We start from the raw sequence: 25,206 nt of genomic DNA on the forward strand, positions 1-25,206 counted from the left end.
CTGACAGACACAGAAATAATAAAACATAAGATATGATAATGCCAGCACATTTAAGTTAGCTTGCACAAAAAGGTCATCTTTTGAACCATTTCTTTTTTTTTTTTTTGCTGGATTCAAATGAACTCTCTAGATACAGAAGATGTATATTTGAAAACTGACTGTAGGGGGCGGGGGGAAATCAAAGGTACCCTCTCTTGGATAAAGGAAATCTCGCTGCAATTTCAATTGTGCTCCCGTGTGGTTTATAAACGGTCGTAATTCTTAAAACATCGCTAGAGAGCGGAGTTTGAAAAATGCATTATAAAGTATATTCCCTTTAGAAAAGATGTCACAATATTGAAAATTATGAGTGATTTGCCTTTTAGAAACTTTAGAAATCTGCTCTCCCTTCTACATTTTAGTGGAACTGTCTCTGCAGTGATGAAAATATTCTATGTCTGAGCTGTACCCCATGTTAACCACCAGCCAGGGTTAGTTACAAGTTACAAATTGCATGTATTCAGAGACACTAGTTTCAAAGAATGAGTCCCATACATGAAATTCCACATATTTCATAACCATGTGCAAATTCAACCCTTAAAAACATCCTTTAAAAGCATCTCCATGCATTTCAACGCACACTGCAAGAATTATATATACAGATTGGATTGTTTCCAAAATTATGCCAACCTATGGGAATTGCGAAGAGTTGACTCATTGGAAAAGACTCTGATGCTGGGAGGGATTGGGGGCAGGAGGAGAGGGGAGGACAGAGGATGAGATGGCGGATGGCTTCACTGACTCGATGGACGTGAGTCTGAGTGAACTCCAGGGGTTGGTGATGGACAGGGAGGCCTGGCATGCTGCGATTCATGGGGTCGCAAAGACAGACACGACTGAGTGACTGAACTGAACTGATGGGAATTTTGGTTTCTTTGGTCATAATTCTGAGGGTTTTGTATGTGGTTTCAACCATGAAATGGATAGACAAAATATGCTCTTTCTTTAAAAAAAGATTTTTTTTTGATGTAGACCATTTTAAAAGTCTTTCTTGAATTAGTTACAATACTGTTTTTGTTTTATACTTTGGTTTTTTTTTTGGCCTGGAGGCATGTGGGATCTTAGTTCCCTGACCTGGGATCGAACCCACATCCCCTGCAGTGGAAGGCAAAGTCTTCAAGACTTGACCGCCAGGGAAGTCCCCAGAATATGCTCTTTCCTTATAAAATACCAGAAGAAAGATTTTAAGGCCCCAGTGATACACTGTAATTTCTCTTTGATGCCAGAAGCAGAACGCCAATGTTGTCTGAAATTAAAGAAAGATTATTGCTATCACTACCATTATTATGATCCATTAATAAAAATCACTAATTTTATACCATTAATACCATTAATAAAAATCATTATTATGATTTTTTTTTGTTTTCTTCTAAAGAAAAAAGTAAGTGCATATAAATATCATAGTGTTTAGTTTCAATGTGGAACACAGCTGCTGCGCGTTCTCTCAGCATGGTTTTTTTTTTTTTTCCGTTTTATTGAGAAATAACTGATGTGAGTGTGTGTATGTCACCATAAGTTTAAGGCATACAGCATGATGGTTTGATGTAGAAATACTGTCAAATGATATCCACAGTAGGCTCCACTAACACGGCTCATGTAACAAGCACATCATTTTTAATATAGACACACACTCTGCTTCAATCTAGGACAGGGTGAGAAAACTGTTTTTAAAAGGTCAAAATAATAATTATTTTAGGTTCCACAGATATAAAGGTTCTGTTGGAAAGATCCAGTTCTGTTCCTTTAGGTCTCACAAAGCCACAGAAATGAATCGGGGTTATTTTCCAATAACGATTATTTTATAAATTAGATGTCAGGTTTGACTTGGTTAACGGCCATGGTTCACCAACGCCTGACTCAGAGTAACAAATTCAGGCAATTCAGGGCTTCTGTTTCATTTTTTCACGGTCAATTTGGAATGTCGATCTCTTATTTTAAGGCTATGTACACAGGCATGTCCTCTTTCTTTTTAAAAATTGTTTACATTTATTTATTTTGCTGCACAGGGTCTTAGCTGTGGCAGGTGGGATATGTAGTTCCCTGACCAGGGACTGAACTCAGGTCCCCGTGCATTGGGAGCACAGAGTCTTAGCCACTGGACCACAGGGAACTTTCTCCTCTTTCTCAATAGTAACCATTTTCCACAGTCTCAAGCATGGAAGCAGTCAGCAGTCTTGCTGGTCTTGATGGACAAGGTGACCTTGCTTACAACAAAGTCTTTAGATGGCCACCAAAGTAGGAGACATCAAAGTCATTTTCAAACACTTCAAGGGCAATTTTCCAATATTCAATGATACTGCAATTTTTTTTCTTAATTGCTCAGTCGTGTCTGACTCTTTGTGACCCCATGGACTGTAACCTGCCAGGCTCCTCTGTGCATGGGATTCTTCAGGCAGGAACACTGGAGTGGGTTGCCACTTCCTTCTTCAGGGGATCTTCCCCACCCAGGGATCGAACCCAGGTATCCTGCATCGCAGGCAGATTCTTCACCAACTGAGCCACCAGGGAAGCCCATATTGCAATTAATGTTGCTATAATTATCTGATAATCTTTGGAATGCATTTTGAGTGAGAGTAACTGCCTCTAAGGGGCTGCCCAGGTAGCTCACTGGTAAAAACATCTGCCTGCTGATGCAGGTTTGATCCCTGGGTTGGGGAGATCCCCTGGAGAAGGACAGAATACTATACATTTTATAGAATTATATACCTATATATAATACCACATATTTTTATATGTTGGGATAATGTATTATTTAAACCAAAATTTATATATATTGAATATATTCAATATATATGTAAAAGGATATTATGTTATTTATCAAAAAATGTATATATAGATAACATATATGTACACATATACACATATATAGGCATGGTATATTATTTAAATCAGAGTTCATATATATAACACATATACACACATATATGTATGCGTATACATGTTGTTGCATAGTTGCTCTGTCATGCCTGACTCTTTGTGACCCCATGGACTATAGCCCGCCAGACTCCTCTGTCCATGGGATTCTCCAGGCAAGAATACTGGAGTGATTTGCCATGCCCTTCTCCAGGGGATCTTCCCAATCCAGGGATCGAACCCATGTCCCCTGAATTGGCAGGTGGGTTCTTTACGATCTGAGTCACCAGGGAAGTCCTTATAATACGGACTTATTTATTTAAAGCAAAAATATTGTTTTTATTACTCTATTATTTAAAGCAATTACACCATTATATTATTACATATTTTACATTATTTATTAAGAGTAATTAATTATATTAGTTAATAAGTAATTAATTATATCAATTATTTTATGCTAATATTAATTGAAGATTGATTTACTTTTAATTATCCTAAAGTGATCCTATCATTTAAGTCAAAATTTATGTAACATACATACATATACATGAACATGCATAGATATAGAAAAAATAGTTTATTATTTAAACCAGAATTTCTGTCTATAACATACATATATACATATGTGCCTGCTATATGTCAGACCTTCATTCAATAAATATTCGTGGAGAATCAATTTGAAGTAGCCTCTGAATGTAATGAAGATCCTTTGTATTTTTCTCTTAAATACTCATTTATTTGGCTGCACCAATCTCAGCTGTGGCCTGTAGGATATAACTACCTGCCTAAGGATTGAAAGCCAGGCCCCTGCTTTGGGAATGTGCGGTCATAGCAACTGGACCACGACTGAAATCCCCCGGTGCCCTGTTATTACATATTCATTAAAATTAGTAAGACATCCTTCTTTTTCATCATAAAGCTTTTTATTCCACAATAATCATATTATGGCCACTAGATCCATCATTTTGAAAGGAAATAAAAACAGATCATTTGGGAGAATATTCGAAAGAACAGAGACTGATCCTGTTAACCTCAGAGACTGTGCTGGAGCCGGGGTGGGGGGGTGGTGGATGGAGGGGGTGGTATGAAGGGTTTTGAGCAGCTGTGAAAACCCAAGCTATCTGGACAATGGCTTTAATTCTCCACAGGGATTTGTGATAGCAGCATCTGGCTATGGGATGGTGGACCAGGGATGACTGACACAGGAGAGGGGACCGGGGAGACTCACAGAGGAGAGGGGACCAGGGGAGACTCACACAGGAGAGAGAGGGGAGCAGGGGAGACTCACAGAGGAGAGAGAGGGGAGCAGGGGAGACTCACACAGGAGAGAGAGGGGAGCAGGGGGGACTCACACAGGAGAGAGAGGGGAGCAGGGGGGACTAACACAGGAGAGAGAGGGGAGCAGGGGAGACTCACACAGGAGAGAGAGGGGAGCAGGGGAGACTCACAGAGGAGAGAGAGGGGAGCAGGGGAGACTCACAGAGGAGAGAGAGGGGAGCAGGGGGGACTCACACAGGAGAGAGAGGGGAGCAGGGGGGACTCACACAGGAGAGAGAGGGGAGCAGGGGAGACTCACACAGGAGAGAGAGGGGAGCAGGGGAGACTCACACAGGAGAGAGAGGGGAGCAGGGGAGACTCACACAGGAGAGAGAGGGGGGCAGGGGAGACTCACACAGGAGAGAGAGGGGAGCAGGGGAGACTCACACAGGAGAGGGGGGCAGGGGAGACTCACACAGGAGAGAGAGGGGAGCAGGGGGGACTCACACAGGAGAGAGAGGGGAGCAGGGGAGACTCACACAGGAAAGAGAGGGGGGCAGGGGAGACTCACACAGAAGAGAGGGGGAGCAGGGGGGACTCACACAGGAGAGAGAGGGGACCAGGGGAGACTCACACAGGAGACAGAGGGGAGCAGGGGGGACTCACACAGGAGAGAGAGGGGAGCAGGGGGGACTCGCACAGGAGAGAGAGGGGAGCAGGGGGGACTCACACAGGAGAGGGGAGCAGGGGAGACTCACAAAGGAGAGAAAGGGGAGCAGGGGGGACTAACACAGGAGAGAGAGGGGAGCAGGGGGGACTCACACAGGAGAGGGGACCAGCGGAGACTCACAGGAGAGGGAGGCAGGGGAGATGACTGATACTGAAGGGTGGAGCAGCAGAGAATGATGGAATCACAAAGCCAGCCACGGGTGAAATCTCACACCCAAGAAGCACTCGCAGAGACATCAAGGATCTGCATTTTCAGAAGTAATGCCCGTTGCTGCATTACTTTGACCCTCCCATTTTCCCTCTGTACACAATCGTGACTGTACCTTCCTGTCGTTCCAGATAAAACTGAATCCCTAAGTGAGCATCAACCTTTAGTCAGTTCTCCCTTATCATCAATGGGACCATCGACCTTTTAAGTTACAAAACCGTCTCAATTGAGACTAAAAAACAGTACATCTAAAGAAGAATGGACATCATGAGTTTGGGTAAATTCCTGGAGGTGGTGGTGGCCAGGGAGGCCTAGCGTGCTGCAGCCCATGCGGTCACTAAGAGTTGGACACGACTGAGCGATTGAACTGAACTGAATCAAGAATAGGAACTTTCCCGGCAGTCCTGTGGCTGAGACTTCACCCGCCAGGGCAGGGCGCATGGGTTCCATCTCTAGTCCAGGAGGAATACTCGTGCCAAGGAGCCACTGAGCCCACTCAACACAAGCACTGAAGCCCCCTCACCCGAGACTTGATAGTCCCCAAATAGAGAAGCCCCCGCAGCGAGATGCCCACAACCACAGCTCGAGAGTAGCCCCGGCTCGCTGCAACTAGAGAAAAGCCCTCAGACCTCAACAGAGACCCAGCACGGCCAGAAGCGAATGAATAAATACAATCCCTTACAGACGAGAACATGGAGGCTTCCCTGGCGGCCCGGGGGTGTAAGACTCTCCATGCAGGGAGTACAGGTTTGATCTCTGGATGGGGAGCTTAGATTCTACATGCCTTGTGGCCAAAAACCCCAAGACATAAAACAGAAGCGATATTGTAACACACTCAATAAAGACTTTTAAAATGGTTCACATAAAAAAAAAAATCTTTACAAAAGAATAAATAATAATATTTAGAAAGCTTTTATTTCCTTTTACATTGCTGCTATTACCATTAGCTATTTTTAATTATTAATCCATTTTTTGTACCTTACTGATTTTTTTTTTCTTGCCATTGCTTCCATATTTTCAACATGATTTTCCAATGAGATTAGCTTCTGGGTTTGACATAAAATGTCTAGAAACTCACACAGGTTTGCGAGAATTGTGAGGACACTGTGCCAGCTTATTTGAACTATAGACCAAATGGAGGCTTTATGAGAAGGTCTATACGTCACTCTTAGCTCTATTGACTCAGAATATGATTCCAGTCTCATCAGGCTAGAGAAAATGACAAAAAAAATAATTCTTCATAAATGCAGCTTATTGGGAGAATGTTATAATCTAAAATCAAGCTCAACATCTTTATCATTGAGGGTGGTGTCACTGGGCTTGGTGGCAAGTGTCCCCAGGAGACCGTCTCAGAGGCTGAGTGGGAAGAGAGTCTGTCATAATTTGTTCAGGGCTATAATAAATTAATAGAAATCTATTCTGGAATTTAAAGGGGAGAAGCTAAGTGAGACATCGCAGGTGGAGGAAAGACGGGAAAATAGAGTTACAGCATATCCGTGAGTGGGCATTGAGCCACGGTGGAAAGAGATTAAGGATGTTTGCCTACGCAACATTAAATTTTTACAGACAGATACACTGAATCAGAAAAATACATACATTCAGCAACGTCACATGTCAAATATCAATCTATGCATCAGTTTCAAAAGTCCATGGAAACCTTGTCTTGTATCCATTAGGATCTGTCTTCTCAGATGACCTAAGGCATTTCCATGACAAGGAAGCCCAGAGATAAGGTTGGGGATGAATGAGATTCTTGACATGTGTGCCCAAGGAGGATGAAAACCCACAGATGTTGGGCCTTCCCGGGTGGTCCAGTGTTTAAGACTTGACCTTCCAATGCAAGAGGTGTGGGGTCGACCCCTGGTCAGGGAGCTAAGATCCCTCACGCCTCGAGGTCAAACACCCAGAACTTAAAACAGGGGTGGTGTTGTCACAGATTCAAGGAAGATTTTAGAAATGGTGCAGATCAAAGTTTACATAGAACTCACAGAGCTCTGTAGCCCCGATCCAAGTAGCACCTTCCTATGTTGACTCTCTGCCCTGCCAGTGCAGGAGTAAACGGGGAAAAGAAATCAACCACTGGAAAAGAAAGAAAAATAAAACAGCTAGACAGGCACGAAATCAGGGAAGGGAGATACGAGACAAAGGTTCGACCATGAGACACAGAGTTGAAAGAGGGAGCAGGGGACGACAGAGGATGAGATGGTTCGATGGCATCACTGACTCGATGGACGTGAGTGTGTGCAGGGGCTCATGTTCTGGGTTCTATTCCTGGTCGGGGAACTAGATCCTCCATGTCTCGGGGAGTAGCCAAAATTTAGTTTTTAAAAATAGGTAAGCACACACAAAAAAACCCAAAAAGCTGTTGGATTCCTGTGGCTGCTAAAACAATCTATCACAAAGGATGTAGCTAATGAGCACAGCCATCCATTCTCTCACGGTTCTGCAGCTGACGTCTGAAATCCAGGTGTCCCTGGGGCTGTGTCCTTTCTCAGAATATCCAAGGAATCCCCGTGCCCCTGCCTCCTAGCAGCCTCTGACATTCCTTGACTTGTCGTTTCATTACTCCCATCTCTGCCTCTATCATCACATGAGTTTCCTCGAGTGTCTCTCTTTCTACACGAAAGTCTTCTCTCTGGGCATGTGCTTAGTCGCTCAGTCATGTCCAACTCTTGGTGATCCCATGGACTGTAGCTCACCAGGCTCCTCTGTCCATAGGCTTTCCCAGGTAAGAATACTGGAGTGGGTTGCCGTTTCCTTCTCCAGGGATTCTTTCGGACCCAGGGATCGAAGCTGCATCTCCTGGATTAGCAGGCAGATTCTTTAACACTGCACCATCTGGGAAGGCCCTCTGTGCATGTATATTTCTGTATTTCTTCTGTTCTTATAAAGACACCAGTCTTATTAATGATGAGCCCACTCTATGCCCACATGACATCTTGACTTACATCTGAAAGCATTGTTTCCAAATAAGATCACAGTCATAGGAAAGAACTAAAAACAGAGCCACCATATGACCCAGCAATACTACTCCTGATCATATATCCAGAGAAAACCATAATTCGAAACAACACATGCACCCCAATCTTCACAGCAGCGCTACGTACAATAGCCAAGACATGGAAACAACCAGATTGTCCATCAAGAGAGGAACGGTGGATAAAGAAGATGTGGTACATATATACAATGGAATACTACTCAGCCATAAAAAGGAGCAAAATAATGCCCCTTGCCACAACATGGACGGACCTAGAAATTATCATACAAAGTGTAGTAAGTCAGAGAGAGATAAATATGATATGCCATCACTTACATGTGGAATCTTAAAAAAGCAGTACAAAAAAAAACCTTATATACAAAGTAGGAACAGACTCACAGACACCAAAACCAAACTTATGATTACAAGGTGGGAAAGCAGACAGTTCAGTTGCTCGGTCATGTCCGACTCTTCATGATCCCAAGGACTGCAGCACACCACGCTTCCCTGTCCTTCACCATCTCCAAGGGCTTGCTCAAACTCATGTCCACTGAGTCAGTGATGCCATCCAACCATCTCATCCTCTGTCGCCCCCTTCTCCTCCTGCCTGCAGTCTTTCCCACGGAGGAGATAAATGGAAAGGGTGGCGTTGACATACAGACATGACTGCTGCTGCTGCTGCTAAGTCGCTTCAGTCGTGTCTGACTCTGTACGACCCCATAGACGGCAGCCCACCAGGCTCCCCCAGCCCTGGGATTCTCTAGGCAAGAACACTGGAGTGGGCTGCCATTTCCTCCTCCGATGCATGAAAGTGAAAACTGAAAGTGAAGTTGCTCAGTCATGTCCGACTTGTAGCAACCCCATGGACTGCAGCCCACCAGGCTCCTCCATCCATGGGATTTTCCAGGCAAGAGTACTGGAGTGGGGTGCCATTGCCTTCTCCGATAGACATGACTACGTGTAGATAATTAACAAGGATAGCACAGGGACCTCTACTCAATACTCTGTAACAACCTATCTATGAAAGGATCTAAAAAAGAGCAGCTACATGTATACTTAAGACTGACTCACAGTGTTATGTATCACAAACTAATAATATTGTAAATCAACTAAAACCCCAGGAAGAATTTCTCCAGGAGATAGTGGAAGACAGTGGAGCCTGGTGTGCTGTAGTTCACGGGGTCACAAAGAGTTGGAGTTGACTTAGCAGCTAAATAACAACCACCCAATCCAGAATTTGGAAATCAGCAATAACACTGTGCTATATTAGCTACCGGAAAATCTTAAGAAGAGCTCAAAGGCAATTTGGAAAACTGTTTCCTTTCAAACCCTTGCGATTGGGGAAAGCATCAAACTGAAATTTACTCTGCAATGTTTGTTTCGTCTGGTCTAAATTTGACAGTCACATATTCCATTGTAATTTGCCTATTTTCACGAGAGTATCAATCAAGTGGCAGATATTTTGACGGGGTGTACATATCACTAAACAAACACCATCAAAAATGAGAGCGGTCACTCAAAGTTTCCAATTCAAAACATTGAAAAAAAATGTCTTTAATGTTTAAACGTTTTCTGGAAATCAGTATGTTTTTCATAATTTCAACTTGTGGCGCATAAGACAGGGAGAGGCAGCCTCAAAAAAACAACCACGGCATACACATTCCAAGGATGATGGATGCTGTGTCCCTGCAGCAGAAATTTTTAAAAGTGTTGGCACTGCAAAAGACATTTTCAAAACGTAGGCAATAGCACTTCCCTTCTGGTAGGGTGGGTGAGAGTCTACTGGCCAATGCTGGAGACACGGGTTTGATCCCTGGTCCAGGAAGATCGCAGATGCCACAGAGCAACTTAGACCGTGTGCCCAGACGACTGAAGCTGGAGTGCCTAGAGCCCGTACCCCAGAGCAAGAGAAGCTATTGCCATAAGTCTGCACACTACAACTACAGAGTAGACCCTGCTCGCCAAAAACACAGAAAGCACAGGCTTGTCCCAGAGGAGTCCGATGAAGTCCTAGTGCAGCCAGAAATAAAGAAATTATTCTTAAAGAATTTATCAAAATTTTAATCAAAAAAATCCATGTAAGTGCTTTAATATCTACTTAAAATATTAAATAAAATGAAAAGGTCACTTCTCCATACATGCATTGCAACCAGTCGTACAGCTCTTGACATTTAATTTGACGCAGTTCACCATGTTTTATGCTGTGCAATTTCATACATTACGAGTCTTAAAGATAATAAGATATGAGGAGATATCTACATGCGGGGTAAGTTCCTGGTGGCTGAACTGATAAAGAACCTGCCTGCTAATGCAGGAGATGCAAGAGACTCGGGTTCGATTCCTGGGTCGGGAAGATCCCCTGGAGAAGGGCATGCCAATCCACTCCAGCATTCTTGCCTGGAGAATCCCATGGACAGAGGAGCCTGGTGGGCTACAGTCCACGGGGTTGCCAAATAGAGATGACTGAGTGTCCGAGCCCTGAATGGACCCAGATCCTATTGTATTCTCACATAGCTTAGAAGTTCAAATACAGCTGTGCTCACCTGTCTGCATTGTTAACGCAGAAGTCTACAGGAATGCAGTGCTACAATGAGCATGATGGTTGGATAACTGTCAAAGTCCAAGCGAATCGGTCACTTTAAAGAATGCCTTTCACACAAAAGTCCATCTCACACATTTGTATTCAAGACAGTGGTAGAAAATACTGTAAGAAATTGTCTCTCCATTTTCTTAAAAGATTTTTTTGACATGGACCATTTTGAAAAGTCTTCACTGAACTTATTACAATATGTCTTCTGGTTTTATTTTTTTTTTTCTGGCCACCAGGCATGTGGGTAGGAGAAGGAAATGGCAACCCACTCCAGTGTTTTTGCCTGGAGAATCCCAGGGACGGGGGAGCCTGGTTGGCTGCAGTCCATGGGGTCGCAAAGAGTCGGACCCGACTGAGCGACTTCACTTTCACTTTTCACTTTCATGCATTGGGGAAGGAAATGGCAACCTGCTCCAGTGTTCTTGCCTGGAGAATCCCAGGGACGGGGGAGCCTGGTGGGTTGCCGTCTATGGGGTCGCACAGAGTCGGACACGACTGAAGCGCCTTAGCAGCAGCAGGCACGTGGGTTAGCTCACAGACCGGGGGCTGAACCCACACTGGCTGCTCTGGAAGCCAACATCTTGACCACTTACTATCAGGGCTATCCCCCATTAAAGAAATCTGATGCTTTCTAGTATCAGAATTTATTTCAGGAAGAAGCAAAACTGCCCTTTATAGGAAGGACTCTTTTACTGAGGTTTCAAGTGAAGCATAAAAATATGAGTGAGTAATCCTACTTTTCATCTTGATGAAGCTGTGGAATTTACATAGTGCTTTCCAAGCATTTTCTCTTTTTATTCTTTCAGAATAATAATAAAAAAAAAAAAAACTCAGAGAAGGATAAGCATTATTAACTCAATTTTATGGAGAAGAAAATGTAGCCGCAAATCAACGCGGGAGTTGCACAATATCTACCATCTAGAAACCAAGAAACAGCACCAGAACAAGTTGTCTTAAACACGTATTTTTTTCCTATTTATCTTTGGCTCCAAGAATGAAACAAATTCTTAGATGTATCTCTCATGTTGCCCTTTTTTTTTTGGCTGCACTTCAAAGCATGTGATCTTTTAAGAAAATTTATTTATTTATTTTAATTGGAGGTTAATTACTGTACAATATTGTGGTGGGTTTTGCCATGTATCAGCTATGGGTGTACATGTGTCCCCCGTCCTGAAGCCCTTTCCCACCTCCCTCCCCACTCCATCCCTCAGGGTCGTCCCAGTGCACTGGCTTTGAGTTCCCTGCTTCATGCATCGAACGTGGACTGGCGATCTATTTCACATGTGATAATATACATGTTTTGATGCCATTCTCCCACATCGTCCCACCCTTGCCCTCTCCCACAGACTCCAAAAGTCTGTTCTTTACATCCGTGTCTCCTGGTCTCTTCCTTTTTGGGTCATCGTTACCGTCTTTCTAAATTCCATATATATGCGTTAGTATACTGTATTGGTGTTTATCTTTCTGACTTACTTCACTCTGTATAATAGGCTCCAGTTTCATCCACCTCCTTAGAACTGACTCAAATGCATTCTTTTCATGGCTGAGTAATATTCCATTGTGGCTATGTACCACAGCTTTCTTATCCATTCGTCTGCCGATGGACATCTAGGTTGCTTCCATGTCCTAGCTATTGTAAACAGTGCTGAAGTGAACACTGGGGTGCATGTATGATCTTTAATGGTTCCCTGAACAGGGATCGAACCTGTGCCCCCTGCATTTAGAAGGTCAAGTCTTAACTAATGGACCATCATCAAAGTCCCCTGTTGCAGTAACTTCTTGATCAGAAGTGCTGTATTTAAACTCTCTGTGTATCACCCACTGCATAATGTTGGGGGAATGTTTCCACTGGTAAGAATTTGTACATTTCTGATGGTGCCCTGGAGCTTGGGAATGGTACAGACAGACATATTAGTTCTTGTTCAGTCGCCCAGTCTTGTCCAACTCTTTGCGACCCCATGGAGTGCAGCACGCCAGGCCTCTGTCCCTCACCGTCTCCTGAGGTCCGCCCAAGTTCATGTTTGTTGCATCAGTGATGCCGTTTAGCCATCTCATCCTCTGACGCCCTCTTCTCCTCCAGCCCTTGTTGGATTTTTCCAATGAGTCAGCTGTTTGAATCAGCATACTGGAGCATCAGCATCAGTCCTTCCAACAAGTTTTCAGGGTTGATCTCCTTTAGGATGGACTGGTTGGATCTCCTTGCTGTCCAAGGGGCTCTCAGGGGTCTTCTCCAGCACCTCAGTTCCAAAGGCATCAATTCTTTGGACAAACCAGTACTGGTGTATAAAAATAGAATATGCTTCACAGAATTAAACCGGGAGAGAGAAATATATCCTGGTTCATGGCTTTTCTCCCCCAGATCATTGCTATATATCACATATGTATGAGCATACACACACTTGGTATCTTCCCAAAGAGCAACCCGGCAAATATGAATCCCATATGAAGGACAGAGTGAAGAACATGGAGAAACATTACATCCACTTGATACACTTGGGTTGGATAAGACCACACGTACAACTTTGGTTGACTTTAGAAGGAAGACCATTTCCTTATTTCCTTTTCTTTCTTTTCCATGCATCATTTGTTTTTCAAGATTTAAAAAAAAAATATGGACCATTTTTAAGCTCCTTATTGATTTTGTTACAATATGGTTTCTCTCTTAGGCTCTGGCTTTTCTGGCCCACCAGGCATGTTCGATTTTAGCTCCCCTAACAGGGATGGAACGCGCACTCCCTCCAGTGGAAGGAGGAGTCTTAGCCACTGGGCCACCAGTGAAGTCGCCATGAGTCATGCTTATGACAATTACTAACCCAGTGCCATCTTGCCTTCAGATAATCCTTGCAAAAGACCTATTTGCTGGTAATAAATACAGTATTCTTGACTCAAACAGAGGCGGGGGGCGCAGCCTTAAATTCTAAATAATGATCTTCAATATTCAACCTACTTTCTCTTTCTCTTCTTTCCTCTTCTTTCCTTCCTCTCTCTGATTAACCAGCAAAATCTATTCAAGTTGATTTCGGGTATGTCATCAAGCACAATACAGGAATAGTTTCTAAAACACAAACATGATGGAACAGTAGTGTCAACAGGGTTTCATTCCCTGTTTTAAAATGCAGTCACGTCACAGACAGATATCTTTTCCTTTTTTTTTTTGTTTCTTTTTTGACAGCCTCTTGGCCATTTTCCTACTTATTAGCACTTCCACGAGAAGAAAGGACGAGGAGCTGAAAGTATAACGTGTCGATGTGAGACACCGAGTCTTGTATTAGGCCCGTCAGCACCTGGAAACGTTGAGATGGTTCCTGCTCCCCTAGGATTGCTCAAAGCCACTGGCCCTACACAACCTGCCTCCCTACAAAACAGCAGAGAATTTCGGGCACGTGTGCACCATGTTGTCATTTTCCTGTCTGACGGTCGCCATCACACACTTCACCCAAATATACGCCCAAATTTACACCAGGTGGGTTAGATCGCAGAATATTGGAAACCATGATTTGCTAACGGGAAACTTACCTTAAGAATACACCCATGGTGGATTCATGTGGATGTATGGCAAAACCAATACAATATTGTAAAGTAATTAGCCTCCGATTAAAATAAATAAATTTAAAATTTAAAAAAAGAAGAATATTAAGACACCAGTGGGGCGGGGCTGCGGGGGGCGGCCGGTTTCCTGGTGGTGCACTGGTAAAGGATCTGTCTGCCGAGGCAGGAGACACAGTTTGCATCCCTGATCCAGGAAGAACCCACGTGCCTCAGAGCAAGTAAACCCAGATGCCACAACACTGAAGCCCACGTACCCACGTATCCTCAAGCCTGTGGTCTGCAAGAAGACACCAGGATGAGATGCCTGTGAACCACAAAGAGAGACTACCCCACTCTACTTGCCACAACAACCAGAGAAAAACCCTCAAAGGAAGAAGAGCCAGCACAGTCAAAAACAAATAAATAAGAACTTTTTTAAAAAGAACATTAAGACACCCATTTACTTCACATGGGCTTCCCTGGTGGCTGAGCTGGTAAAGAATCCGCCTGCAAAGTGGGAGACCTGGGTTCCATCCCTGGGTTGGGACTATCCCCCTGGAGAAGGGAAAGGCTACCCACTCCAGTATCCTGGCCTGGAGAATTCCATGGACTGTATAGTCCACAGAGTCGCAGAGAGTCAGATACGACTGAGACTGAGCTACTTTCATTTCACATGACTTTAAATTTGAACGTAAATAATCATGTGATTATTTACTCTTTTAGCTGGCATGGACTGGAGATTCCAAAGGAAAGAATGAATATAAGCCAGGGTGAGTTGATTCTTGCTTTGGATAACCTGTGTCAATATGACAGCCCTTTGATTCCCCAGAGTTAAATTACTGAAGAATCCCACACGTGTCAAAATTTATGGTCTGCCTAGAATTATCACAGCTTAAAACTGACATGTAATACGTGTCAGCTAACACTGAACAGGGGTTTCCCTGGCAGCTCTGATGGTAAAGCATCTGCCTGCAATATTGAACAAGAAAGCCAATAATACTCAATGCATAGTTTCTTTGATAAATACTGATGAAAAAACTAGATAACCACGAGAAAATAATGAAACTTGACCTCTATCTTATACCATCCACAAACATAAACTTGAAATAGGTTAAAACTTAAAATGAACGGCCAGAAACCATCAAACTCTTAGGAAAAAAACACAGTGTAAATACTTTTTTTGTTTTTTTGGCAGTTCAATAACTTTTTTGGACCATCAGCAATTAGTTCTTATCCACATTGACTGTCTGTAGATTTTTGAAGGTGGTGACGGGCACGTAGGTAACCCAAGTATAGAGCTTGTTTGCCGAGTCTTCATCTTCATTATGTTTTCTGGACAACTGCACAGGGATCCAGTATGGGACATTCCTGATCCCTTTGGCCCAGCCGGCTTTGCTGAGCCTGGTGTCAATGCGCACATCTGGGGTTCCCATGTCCTTCATGGCAAACTTCCGGATTTCTTTGAGTGCCCTAGGGGCACACTTCTTGAAACCCACTCCATGGACCCGCTTGTGAATGTAGATTCTCTTGTCACCACCTAGTTGACGGCGAACCGGCCCTTCTTCTCGCCGCCCTTCTTTGCGGGAGCCATCCTGCAGGGCTGGGGTTGGAAAGAAATACTCTTTTTTTTTAAGGATTTTTTTGGTACAGACCATTTTGAAGTCTTTATTGTATTTCTTCCGATATTGCTTCTGCTTTTTGCTTTGGTTCTTTGGACATGAGGCCCGTGGGATCTTAGTTATCAGAGGAGGGACTGAAGTCACAGCCCCTGCATTGGAAGATGAAGTCTTAACCACTGGACCACGAGGGAAGTCCCAGAAATACTTCTTGACACTGGTCTTGACAACGATTTTTCTGGACCTCAAAGGCATAAGCAACAACAAGAGCAGCAACAAAAACCACTCAGGACTAAACCAAACAAAGAAGCTTCTGCACAGCAAGAGAAACGATTGACAAAATGAAAGGGCAACCATAAGGAACAAGACATGATGTTTGCAAATCATATATGTGGTTCGGTTCAGTTCAGTCGCTCAGTCGTGTCCTACTCTGTGACCCCATGAATCGCAGCGCGCCAGGCCTCCCTGTCCATCACCACCTCCCGGAGTTCACTCAAACTCATGTTCATTGAGTGGGTGATGCCATCCAGCCATGTCATCCTCTGTCATCCCCTTCTCCTCCTGTCCCCAATCCCTCCCAGCATCAGGGTCTTTTCCAATGAGTCAACTCTTATGAGGTGGCCAAAGTACTGGAGTTCCAGCTTTAGCATCAGTCCTTCCAAAGAAATCCCAGGGCTGATCTCCTTCAGAATGAACTGGTTGGATCTCCCTGCAGTCCAAGGGACTCTCAAGAGTCTTCTCCAACACCACAGTTCAAAAGCATCAATTCTTCGGCGCTCAGCTTTCTTCACAGTCCAACTCTCACATTCATACATGAGTAATGGAAAAAGCATAGGCTTGCCTAGACGGACGTTTGTTGGCAAGGGATTAATATTCAAAATATACAAGAAACTCATATAACTCAGTAGCAAAAGAACCCACAAATAGTCTGGTTTGCAAATAGGCAAAGGACACGATGAGACAGTTTTCGGAAGAAGATATGCAAACAGCCAACGGATAACATGAAGAGGCGCTGGACATCTAGACGTCACCAACCATCAGTGAATTGCAAATGAAAACCACGATGAGAAGGACTTCCCTGGTGGGCTAGGAGTGAAGATCCCACACTCCCAGTTCAGGGAGCCCGGGTCTGATTCCTGCTCGGTGAACTAGAGGCCAAATGCTGAAGCTAAAGTTCCTGCATGCCCCAGCTAACACCCGGCACAGTCAAATAAACAAACTAAAAAAAAAAAAACACAATAAATATAAAGCCACACAATGGAAAATCACTTCACACCTGTTAGAACAGCCATCAGCAAGGAGACCAGTGATAACAAACACGGGCAAGGATGCAGAGAAACAGCAATCCTTCTGTATTGCTGGTCAGAATGTACACTGGCACAACCAGTATGGAGAAGATTATGGAGTGTGCCCAAAAAGCTAACACTAGAATGACCACGTAATACAGCAATGTCAGTGCTGGGTACACAGCTAAAGGAAAAGGTGTGTGTGTGTGTGTGTGTGGCTTTCCTGCTGGCTCAGATGGTAAAGAATCTAATGCAGGATATGCTAGTTGGATCCCTGGGTTGGGAAGATCCCCTGGAGAAGGAAACGGCAACCCACCCCAGTATTCTTGCCTGGGAAATCCCATGGACAGACGAGCCTGGCGGGCTACAGTCCACGGGGTAGCAAAAAGCTGGACAAGACTGAGCATACACACAAATAATGATAAAAAAAAGAGGAGTAACTTTCAAGGCCACCTCTAAAAATCCTTGCTGTTACGAGTTGATGTATAGGTTTTTCTTTCAGTCAGTTTATCTTACAAGTTTTTGCTAAATAGCAAAGCAAGATGGTGCTAAAATTCTGAAAAGCACATAATTTTCTGAGGATGCCACCTCAATGACCAGGGCTAGTTAGGTTTCAAGACACGCAGCACACTTTTATTGAAAACGATCTGCTTGAAGACATTTTCCATTCCTGCTATTATGAGTAATCACATTTCTTCAGTACAAAGTACGATTTCATACGGATATGGTGAAACGGCTGAAGGTGTCTATCATACTAGAAACCCAACTTTGTTGTCATTTAATTGCCAAGTCATGTCCGACTCCTTCGAGACCCTGCCAGGCTCCTCTGTCCGTGGGATTCTACAGGCAAAAATACTGGAGTGGGTTGCCGTTTCCTTCTTCAGGGGATCTTCCTGACCCAGGAAGCAAACCATACCTCTTACACTGGCAGGAATATTCTTTACCACTGAGCCATTTTAAGTGGCCAAATTTACCAATGAGCTTATCAAAAACAATGAAAGCTGTGTGGCAATGCCAAAAAATTGGACCAAAGTACATGTTTTGGGTTCATGGAATGAACCATTTTCACTCCAGATTTGACAACAAAAAAAGCTTTATTTGAAACACTCTGGCATTCTTATCATTGTGCATATGCTTGGAAATTCCTAAGTCAAATAGTGAGTAATTCAAACTCAGCAGGAGAAAGAGAGAAGAAATAACAGATTAGCACTTTTCACTAAATAGGCTTCAGTTGATGGGAAAATTTTAAAACTTAATGTTTTCGACTAAACATCACTGACTCCTTCCCATTTTTTTTTTGGAAAACAATACTGTGGCTAAATTGCCAAAGTATATTTTTAAAGTCTTCTGCTGTGGTTGCTGGCAGAAATTCATGCTATTTTCTCATGTTCATTTTGGATATATTTTGTGATATGGTCTATGCCTAGTGGGCATGAAATTTTAAATAGAAATATTTCCAAGCGTTGCAGCCAGGAGTGCTGGAACCATAAAGAATTACACTAAGTAACTGAATTATATTATTCCAGAAACTAGTTCAGCCTCCTGAATGATACTGATGCTTAAGGGAAGTTTTGTAACCACATATTTCATTTTCCAAGCAAAAAGCCAAATGCAACCAGAGCCAAAAATACACAGAAGCTGCAGGAATTAGAGGAAAATTAATAAAAATTAAAAGATTTTAAAGGTACATGAGGATAAAAGTTATTAAAAAGATCTAGGACGGGTTCTATAAGGACTTCCCTGGTGGCTCAGGTGGTAAAGAATCTGCCTGCAATGTGGGAGACCTGGGTTTGTTCTCTAAGTCAGGAAGATCTCCTGGAGAAGGGAATGGCAACCCACTCCTTGCCTGGAGAATCCCATGGACAGAGGAGCTTGGTGGGCTACAGTCCACGGGATCTCAAAGAGTCGGACACGACTGAACGACTTACATTTTGACTTTGATGGGTCCTTTGGAAAAGAAAAAATAAGATGGATAAATGGTTTTCTACAATAAATGTAATAAAATGTGTGGAGTCCATATGAAAAATATAAGAGATGATCAGAGAAAAATCTTAGCTAAGAAGGATATTAAAGAATCAAAATCAACTTCTTGGGCCCAGTTGGTGCAAATGCATTTGAAAGTTTGAATAAAAAGGGATGACTTCCTGTGCCTGAATTTGTCCACCAAGAAGGAAGAGAAACCGGAAACTAATGATATAATCCCAGACAGCCCGAACTTCATTCCTGGCTTCACCCACTCACCCTCTCAAGGACAGCCTTTCCGTATGACTTCACTCACAATTTTCTTCTTCTTTTTTTTTAGGATTTTAATTTTATTTTATTTTTAAACTTTACAATATTGTATTGGTTTTGCCAAATATCGAAATGAATCCACCACAGATATACATGTGTTCCCCATCCTGAACCCTCCTCCCTCCTCCCTCCCCATAACATCCCTCTGGGTCGTCCCAGTGCACCAGCCCCAAGCATCCAGTATCGTGCATCGAACCTGGACTGGCGACTCGTTTCATACATGATCGTATACATGCTTCAATGCCATTCTCCCAAATCTTCCCACCCTCTCCCTCTCCCACAGAGTCCATAACACAATTTTCTTCTTTGAAATCACAACTCGAGAAAAGCCTGCGTGCACAGCGATGAAAACTTGGCTCAGCCAAAAATAATGTATATATACAAGTATGAAAGAAAATAAGATTTACTTGCTAATATGTACCCTGCTTCAGAACACAGAGAAAGGAAAACAGTCCCACGTTTTTTATTACGAAGCTAGCAAAGCACTTAGCAAGACTCAGCGAATATAAGATAAACAACAACAAATTGATATATATTTTTAATTTTGGCCACACTACACAGCAGGTAGAATCTTAGCTCCCCAACCAGGGTGTGGACCTGCACCCCCAGCATTGGAAGCACCACATCTTAACCACTGAACCTGCTAGGGAAGCCCTGGTAGAACTGTTTCAAACTAGCAAACAGAATCCAAGTGATGTTTAAAGGAAAATTCACTGTGGTGACTTGAGGGATATTTTCAAGAACAAACGTAAATTCTTGTATCATTTGATTAAACCTACGACTATCACCACCATATATCTGAAATCGCTACCAGGGCTGAAAGGTGTTGAATAAAGGTCATTTTTTTTTTTTCATTTAAGGAAAAACCCCAGCAGAAAAGAAAGAGCTTCATTATGTGTAATGTCCATCTGTAGAGAATGTTATAAGATATACCGGGGTGGCCATAGAGTCTGTTGGGGTTTTCCTGTACGAGCTTATGGAGAAATCCAAATGAACTTTCTGGCCAGTCCACAATTTCCTACTCATATGTGTATTATGCATGGGTTATCTAAACAAGGGCTTCCCTGTTGGATCAGCTGGTAAAGAATCTGCCTGCAATTGCGGGAGATCCGGGTTCAATTCCTAGGTTGGAAAGATCCCCTGGAGAAGCGAAAGGCTACCCACTCCAGTATTCTGGCCTGGAGAATTCCCTGGACTGCATAGTCCATGGGGTCGCAAAGAGTCAGACACGACTGAGTGATTTTCACTTTATTTTGATTGAACGCAGGTCTCCCTCATTGCAAGCAGATACTTGATGGTCTGAGCCACCAGGGAAGCCCGTTTACAGGACAGACATTGGTCAATTTGACCTGCCTTACTGACCTCAGTTTTTCTGAAATGCCTATACTTTGGTGTAGATACAGAGTGAAAGGTACATTTTTTTTTAAAGCTTTTTGAAATCTAATTTCAACATCTGCAAAATGATGATGTTAATGACAAATTTGCTGGGTTGTATTAATTGGAAAGAATATGCATGTGTATAGTTCCCAGAACAGCAGAATAGCCAGAAAATACAGTGATGCTGAAGCTCCAATACTTTGGTCACCTAATATACAGAGTCAACTCATTGGAAAAAAGACCCTGATGCTGGAAAAGATTGAAGGGCAGGAGGAGAAGGGGACGACAGAGGATGAGATGGTTGGATGGCATCACCAACTCGATGGACATGAGTTTGAGTAGACGCCGGGAGTTGTTAATGGATAGGGAAGCCTGGCGTGCTGCAGCCCATGGGGTCACGTAGAAGCCAACACGACTGAGCGACTGAACTGAACTGAAGTGCCACAGCTACTGAGCTTGTCCTCCAGAGCCCAGGAAAGGCAACTGCTGAAGCCCACGTGTTGCGACTACTGAAGCCTGTGCACCTAAAGTCTGTGCTCTGCAGCAAGAGAGGCCACCGCAGGGAGAACCCCACCCGCTGGAGAGTAGCCCCTGCTTGCCACCGCTAGAAGAAAGCCCGCACACAGCAACAGAGATCCAGCAAGGCCGAAAATAAATAAATGAACTTTTAAAACGTGGGCCACATCAAAAAAGGAAATCTTTAAAAAAGGCAGTAACAAAAGTACTGAAGTGTAACACACGTATTTCTATAATTGTGCAAATGTTAAAAACATCATCTGTATCTATGTGGGGAAAACAGGCAGCAGATGTATGATGTGTATCTTCAACATCATGTAATTTTAAATATGAAAAAGTGTGTCCACCCTTCTCCTGCGTCTCCAGGAAGGTGGGTAATGGAGGCTGACTTTTCTTCTTTCCCCCTGGGGTTTGTCACCACGTGCACTTGAAAGGCATCAACGAAGAAATGGTTTAACTAATACCATGGGGAAGTGCTCTCCCCTTGCTTAGTCATCTGTGCAGTTTTCGAGAAAGAATGTATCTTAACACAGTTTCCAGTTAAGATGGAATTTTGTGACCCAAATAAATGAAATAGAATTTGGAAAGCCAATGCAAGTCTGATTTATAGTACTCATGACCAACCAAGATAGCATATTCAAAATCAGAGACATTACTTTGCCAACAAACGTCTGTCTAGTCAAGGCTATGGTTTTTCTAGCCATCGTGTATGGATGTGAGAGTTGGACTGTGAAGAAAGCTAAGAGCCAAAGAATTGATGCTTTTGAACTGTGGTGTTGGAGAAGACTCTTGAGAGTCCCTTGGACTGCAAGGAGATCCAACCAGTCAATCCTAAAGGAGACCAGTCCTGGGTGTTCACTGGAAGGACTGACGCTGATGCTGAAACTCCAATATTTTGGCCACCTAATGCAAAGAGTTGACTCATTGGAAAAGACCCTGATGCTGGGAGGGATTGGGGGCAGGAGGAGAAGGGGACGACAGAGGATGAGATGGCTGGATGGTATCACCAACTCGATGGACATGAGTTTGAGTGAACTCCGGGAGTTGGTGATGGACAGGGAGGTCTGGCATGCTTCGATTCATGGGGTCACAAAGAGTCGGACACGACTGAGCAACTGAACTGAACTGATGGCTTAGTACCATTGACTCTGAGCCTCTATGAATTTCCTGCCATGGGGGTAAAATGACCAGAACTGAATTTGCCACAGAATAAAAAAAAGAGGAAAAAAATGTAGTTTGCTTTTAGTAGGAGTGGAATTCATGACAAAAACACCAACAGAGACTTTAACGAGCAAGTGACAGATGATAATTTCATCATTGCCCATGCATGCATGCATGCATGCTATGTTGCTTCAGTCGTGTCCCACTCTTTGTGACTGCATGGACCGTAGCCCCGCCAGGCTCTTCTGTCCATGGGATTGTCCAGGCAAGAATACTGGAGTGGGTTGCCATGCCCTCCTCCAGGGGGTCTTCCTGAAAGGGATCGAACCCACATCTCTTAAGTCTCCTGGAGTGGCAGCCAGGTTCTTTACCACTAGCAAAACCTGGGAATCCCATTATTTCCCATATGTACCTTTTTTTAAATAAAATATAATATGTTGTCAGTTCAAAACTGGCAGATCCACATGAAATAATTCTAAAGAGTGAATAACGCCCCTGGTTCAAATTGATCGATGCTCCTGTTCTTAGATTTCCATTAACAAATGATTAAGGGATTTTACCAGGCAAGGTAAAAATAAGAAATGACAATGTGAACAATTTCAGGGAAAAAAATCAAACCTTCATAGAAAAACATGATTCTTAGTGTAACCGGAATGAAACATCCGTTTAGACCTTTGCAAATAGCATAGATTGCAATGGGCTTCCCAGGTGGCTCAATGGTAAAGAATATGCCTGCCAATCGGAGAAGGCAATGGCACCCCACTCCAGTACTCTTGCCTGGAAAATCCCATGGACGGAGGAGCCTGGTAGGCTGCAGTACATGGGGTCGCTGGGAGTCGGACACGACTGAGCGACCTCCCTTTCACTTTTCACTTTCATGCATTGGAGAAGGAAATGGCAACCCGCTCCAGTGTTCTTGCCTGGAGAATCCCAGGGATGGGGGAGCGTGGTTGGCTGCCATCTGTTGGGTCACACAGAGTCGGACATGACTGAAGCGACTTAGCATAGCACAGCATACGCCTGCCAATGCAGGAGACGCAAGACACGTGGGTTAGACTCCTGGGTCAGGAAGATCCCCTGGAGAAGGGAATGGCAACCCACTCCAGGATTCTGGCCTGGAGAATCCCACGGACAGAGGAGCCTGGTGGGCTACAGCCCATGGGGTTGCAAAGAATCGGACATGACTAAAAACACACGTACATAACTTGGCTAAACAGCTGGAGAACCAAAGAACAACTCAAGCTTTTACTGAGAAAGGTTGAGGTGACACAACAAGAAAAACATTCCAGTTTCCAAAAGCTCAACTCAGTGAGTCATTTCCCACAGTTTCGAAATAACGAAAAACAAAATAGAAAGAAGGCAGTCCCTTGAGAACGTCCGTTCTGCACAGCTATGCACTGAACATGCAGATTTCTGATTTAGAAGTAAAACCAGGCAAAGCTGCGTCAGTTTAGATACTCGCTGATTTCTGGCCATGTTTTTAGAAGAAATACGGGCTGGGCGGGGAGGAGTGGGGAAACACGAGACACATTATGAATGGGATGAACTGCTTCGGATGTATATATTTCTGATGGATTGACGGTGTCTCAAGCCGACCTCATTTCGAGAGGAATAAAGAACAAAAATAAAATATGCTCTTTCTCCCTCAAGTGTTTGTTTTTTTTTTTTTTGGAGTCTGACACATTTTGTATTCCCAGAAATGGATATGATAGGATTAACAAAAAACAGCAGAGACAGCTGGTGATGCTGAGATGCTTTTTTTCTTTTTAACATGAATTGTAAAACCTACGATGATGGATAATAGAACAGAGTATATTTTGAAACCACTGTGCCTTAGCTAGATATCTTACTATTCAGCAGACTATTCAGCAGACTTTCCCTTTTAGCTGGGTGTTGTTCAGTTGCTAGGTCGTGTCCAACTCTTGGCGGCCCCAGGGACTGTAGCCCGCCAGGCTGCTCTGTCCATGGGATTCTCCAGGCAAGAATACTGGAGTGGGTAGCCATTTCCTTCTCCAGGGGATCTTCCCAAACCAGGAATTGAACCCAAGTCTCCCACATTACAGGCAGATTCTTTACCAGCTGAGCCACAAGGGAAGCCCCAAGAATACTGGAGTGGGCTGCCATGCCCTCCTCCAGAGGACCTTCCCAACCCAGGGATCAAACCCACATGTCCTGCATTGGCAGGCGGGTTCTTCACCATTGAGCCACCAGGGAAGTCGTCTTATTTGGCTACCCCTAGATATATTTCCATGTGTTGAACATACTTTTGTTTTTTTTATTTCTTTAATGCAATTGTGGGTTCACAGGACATTTTGAATATAGTCTTCTGAGATCTACTGGAACCCTGTGAAAACGTGTTACTGAAATGATAGCTCCATAAAACTCTTTTGAATTCACAAAAAGGTGGTAAGACGGGATGAGATTGGCAGATTCTATACATTCAGTCAGAGGGAGCCTTGGCCTAATTCTAAGAAGTCTTCTTCAAAGAAGAGTTGGGCAGAGCCAATAAAAGTGGAACCTTAATACTTAGGTAAGACTCTACTATACAGCCACAATGATCTATGTCCACGGGATTCTCTGCAACATAAATTCTAGAAATGACTCCAGCAAGCATGAGAAATGCATTTTTGAGATTAAATGACTTCTTTTTTTAGGTAATGCGTTAGCCTTTGTCTCTAGCCATTGCTCCTAATGAAAAAATGTTTGAAGGTTTTGTGTGATTCCTTTGTACTGGCAAATTTCTTGCTATAAAAATCCATCCTAAATTCACTTTTTTT

General features: G+C 43.4%; 1 pseudogene; it reads right to left on the reverse strand.

Annotated features, from left to right (window-relative positions):
- Positions 1–15,356: 15,356 nt before the first annotated feature.
- Positions 15,357–15,772, reverse strand: LOC102275789 (large ribosomal subunit protein eL31-like; annotated as a pseudogene).
- Positions 15,773–25,206: the final 9,434 nt, after the last annotated feature.

The sequence above is a fragment of the Bos mutus genome, chromosome X (assembly GCF_027580195.1).
Source record: "Bos mutus isolate GX-2022 chromosome X, NWIPB_WYAK_1.1, whole genome shotgun sequence".
NCBI classification, from domain to species: Eukaryota; Metazoa; Chordata; class Mammalia; order Artiodactyla; family Bovidae; genus Bos; species Bos mutus.